Here is a 5,106-nt window from a genome sequence, read left to right as displayed (position 1 = left end):
AAAGACTATTACAAGGGCAAAGAGAGACACTACATAATGATCAAGGGATCGATCCAAGAAGGTATCACAATTGTAAATATTTATGCACCCAACATAGGAGCACCTCAATACATAAGGCAAATGCTAACATCCATAAAAGGGGAAATCGACAGTAACACAATCATAGTAGGGGACTTTAATACCCCACTTTCACCAATGGATAGATCATCCAAAATTTAAAAAAATGAAGGAAATGATAGCAAAGATCAATAAAACTAAAAGCTATTTCTTTGAGAAGATAAACAAAATTGATAAACCATTAACCAGACTCATCAAGAAAAAAAGGGAGAAGACTCAAATCAAAAGAAATAGAAATGAAAAAGGAGAAGTAACAACTGATACTGTGGAAACTCAAAGGATCATGAGAGATTACTACAAGCAACTATATGCCAATAAAATGGACAACCTGGAGGAAGTGGACAAATTCTTAGAAAAGCACAACCTTCCAAGACTGAACCAGGAAGAAATAGAAAATATAAACAGACCAATCACAGGCACTGAAATTTAAACTGTGATTAAAAATCTTCCAACAAAATAATGCTGAGGACCAGATGGCTTCATAGGCGAAATCTATCACATATTTAGAGAAGCACTAACACTTATCCTTCTCAAACTCTTCCAAAACTTAGCAGAGGGAGGAACACACCCAACTTCATTCTATGAGGCCACCATCAAACTGATACCAAAACCAGGCAAAAAAAGAAACCTACAGGCCAATATCACTGATGAACATAGATGCAAAAGTCGTCAACAAAACACTAGCAAACAGAATCCAACAGCACATTAATGGGATCATACACTATAATTAGGGTTTATCCCAGGAATGCAAAGGTTCTTCACTATATGCAAATCAATCAATGTGATACACCATATTAACAAATTGAAGGATAAAACCATATAATCAACTCAATAGGTTCAGATAAAGCTTTTGACAAAATTCAACACCCATTTATGATAAAAAACTCTCCAGAAAGTAGGCATAGAGGGAACTTACCTCAACATAATAAAGGCCATATATGACAAACCCACAGCCAACATCATTCTCAATGGTGAAAAACTGAAATCATTTCCTCTAAGATCAGGTACAAGACAAGGTTGCCCACTGTCACCACTGTTATTCAACATAGCTTTGGAAGTTTTAGCCACAACAATCAGAAAAGAAAAAGAAATAAAAGGAATCCAAGTTGGAAAAGAAGAAGTAAAACTGTCACTGTTTGCAGAGGACATGATACTATACATAGAGCACCCTAAAGATGCTACCAGAAAACTACTAGATCTAATCAATGAATTTGGTAGGGTTGCAGACACAAAATTAATGCACAGAAATCTCTTGCATTCCTATACACTAATGATGAAAATTCTGAAAGAGAAATTAAGGAAACACTCCCATTTACCATTGCAACAAAAAGAATAAAATACCTAGGAATAAACCTACCTAATGAGACAAAAGACCTGTATGCAGGAAACTATAAGACACTGATGAAAGAAATTAAAGATGATACAAACAGATGGAGAGATATACCATGTTCTTGAATTGGAAGAATCAACATTGTGAAAATGACTCTACCACCCAATGCAGTCTACAGATTCAATGAAATCCGTATCAAACTACCAATGGCATTTTTCACAGAACTAGAACAAAAAATTTCACAATTTGTATGGAAACACAAAAGACCTCGAACAGCCAAACCAATCTTGAGAAAGAAAAACAGAGCTGGAGGAATCAGGCTCCTTGACTTCAGACTATACTACAAAGCTATAGTAATCAAGACATCATCATTTTCAATCACATTACAGGTACTTAGTAGCTTGATGTTTAAACTGAAGACTTTCAGTTTGGGGAAATTTTTCTGAATTATTCCTTTCATTTCCTATTTTCTTCATCTCTTTCAATTCCTTATTTGTAAGTTGAAACTCCTCCACTGACCTACAAATTTTCTTCATTTTTTCTTCCATATTTTCTGTATTTTAAAATCCACTTTCTGGGAGATTTTCTCAGGTTTCTCTTCCAACATTCTACTGAGCTTGTTATTTAATTATTTTATTATTATTTTAAATCTAAGAGTTCCTTTTGTTTTCTGAATATTTCTCTTTTAAGCTATTTTGACCTTGTTCATGTATGAAATATTTTATCTTATTCATCTCAAGGTGTTGATGATGGTTCGTATTACTTTTTATTTTCCCTGAATAGTATTTCCAGGAATATGGTAGAGATTTTTTGCAAATATCCTGTGATACTTGGCTGTCTTCTCAGAATTAAGAACAGTATGCAGAAAGTGCTGACAGCTCTGTGCTCCTTTGGAGGGTTTGTGGCATATTTTTTTTTTGGAGGGTGATCTGGCTGGACCATATAATTAAGGAATTGCCAATATCAATATGTTAGGTATATTTTTTCTTGGTTTAAGTACAAAGATAAATGTCTTTGTGGCTTCTGACTGGAGGTATAAGCTTGGGCATTTGCATTCTGAAAGCTAATTGAGAAAAGATGAAAGATCCAAAGTTTTCTTGGTATGATGATCTCACATTAAACAGTGCCTGCTGCCTTCCAATCTAGGAATCTCTCTTTTAACCTCCTTAAAGAATAAATCTCCTGTCTTCTAACCAGAGGGGATAATTGATCACCTCTATGTGCACTGTCCATGAGGGCAACTTGGAAGTCTAATTGCTTCTTAATGACATTTTTTATCATTCTTTTTATTTTTATATTCACTCCCACTTCATAAGTAATTTGTTCTCTCAATTCCTGAGCCTTTGGAATTTTCTGTGGGATAAATCAGATTTCTTCTTCATACTCTAAACTTCCAGCTACAGATTAAATATTTTCAAAACCACAAAGTCAATTATAATTTATTGATCTACTTCCGAACTTCCAAAATGTTGTCACAGTTGTTTTCTTCACTTGTTTATTTGTCTTTTATTTGTTTTTGTAGGTTTTACCTTTAAATTTTTCTTTTTATTTAGTGAAGTTTTGGGAAGAGTGAAGGTTAGTGCATGGATTCACTTTCCCTCTATCTTTAACTGGAAGCTTGAAAATGAGCTTTGGGCTCATGAGCAAAGTATGACAGAGAATGTCATGAAGACTCTAGATTCATGGGAGTTTGTGGGATTCTTGTTAGTATATTTTTTGTTGTTGTTAAGGCTATATCACTTATATGTTTGTTGTTGGGTCATATCTGGAAATTGATAATCTAAATACAAATATAAATAATTCATTTCTCTCATTACAAATCAATAAATGAGATCACAAAATATCATATGTAATTCCATTTTCCCCAAATGCAACTATTATAGTAATTTATTTTTCACTTTGATGGGTAACAAATTTATCCTTATCTTGAGATTGAGTGGAATTTTAGTTCATTAAAGTTAATATCAAATATGTGATATGCATTGTTATATTTGATATAGATTAGAATGGTGATTATTTATACAATTGTCTAAAAGATTATAATTACATATTAAAATACACTTTAAACCCCAATAGAGCTTTTCTTTCATTACATTGGTTTATTCACCATATTACTCTACTTTGAATAGTGCCTGAAATTAGTGTCCAAATAGTATCAGGCAACTTGCAAGCTTCAGTACTTGAGGTCAATTTAATTACACTGTGCATGACAGAAACTAGGCCATTTGGGTATTGCCTTTGCCACCAGCAATTGACACCTGAGTGTTAAGGAGCTGGTAATTAAGAGCTGGCACATACAGACACATTTTACTGTTTGGGACTAAGATAACCATATGCTACATAACTTCAGTGCTAAGTATTTTGTTAGCTCCAGAATTTACACAATTATGTTTGTGAGGGTTTTTTTTTTTTTTTTGGAAGTTTTTAAATTATTTATTTTATTTTATTTTTGGCTGTGTTAGGTCTTCGTTTCTGTGTCCAGGCTTTCTCTGGTTGTGACAAGTGGGGGCCACTCTTCATCGAGGGCCTCTCACTGTTGTGGCCTCTCTTGTTGTGGAGCCCAGGCTCCAGACGCGTAGGCTCAGTAGTTGTGGCTCATGGGCCTACTTGCTCCATGGCATGTGGGATCTTCCCAGACCAGGGCTCGAACCCGTGTCCCCTGCATTAACAGCAGATTCTCAACCACTGTGCCACCAGGGAAGCCCTGTGAGGTTTTTTTAATCTCAATTTTTTCATGGTAAAAAATGATAAAAATAATTATTTTAAAGATTTAAGTAACTGTACTCATCATTTTCAAGTTATGAAACTTTCTATAACTAGCAAGATTATAATGGAGAGCAAATAATTGGAACAAAATAAAACTGCAAAGTTTGTGTAATAGCAATTACTTTCAGTTTAAAACCACATTTACAGGACTTGTATTTTGAAAAGTCTTTTGTAGTGTCAAAAAGTACCCAAAGCAACTTAATATGAGTATATCTATGTGGGGTAGGCAGCCTCTGGGATGGTCCATAATGATTTCTACCTCTTGGTATTCACATGCTTGAGTAGCCCTCTTCCCTTGAAGGTGGGTGGGATAGAGTAACCCACTTATAAGAAATAGAATGTGGTAGAGTGAGGAGATGTCACTTCTGACATTAGTTATAAAAAGGCGATGGTTTCCATCGTGGGGACCTTCTTGTTTCCTTTCTCAGTCTCTTTTGGATTGCTGTGGAGATGTCATAGAGGCAGCTCTGAGGTAAGACACAGGTGGCAAGAGAATGAGGCCTATCAACCATCATGTGAGTGAGCTTGGAAACAGACCCTCTCCCTCAAGTTGAATCTTCAAAGGCGACCGACCATGTCTCCTGCCAAGAGTTTGACTGTGGATCTCAAGAGAGACCATAGCCAGAGCCATCCAGGTAAGCTGCACCAAGGATTTTGAACCACACCAATTATGATATAATAATATGTTTTGGGGTATATTGTTATGCAGCAATAGATAACTAATACAATATATAAGTGAGAATCCTATTGTCTGCTACAGGATTGTAAGTACTGATTTTTCTTGTGCGATGTGACCATTTTCACAAATTATCTGTATAATGTACTTGTACCATTTATTTGCTTTCCTCCTCAATTTTTAGGTCTCCATTCCTCTTCTCCTCCCTACCTCACAA

The sequence above is a fragment of the Mesoplodon mirus genome (genome assembly GCF_964341445.2).
Source record: "Mesoplodon mirus genome assembly, chromosome: 2".
NCBI classification, from domain to species: domain Eukaryota; kingdom Metazoa; phylum Chordata; class Mammalia; order Artiodactyla; family Ziphiidae; genus Mesoplodon; species Mesoplodon mirus.
This window is presented reverse-complemented; position numbering follows the sequence as displayed.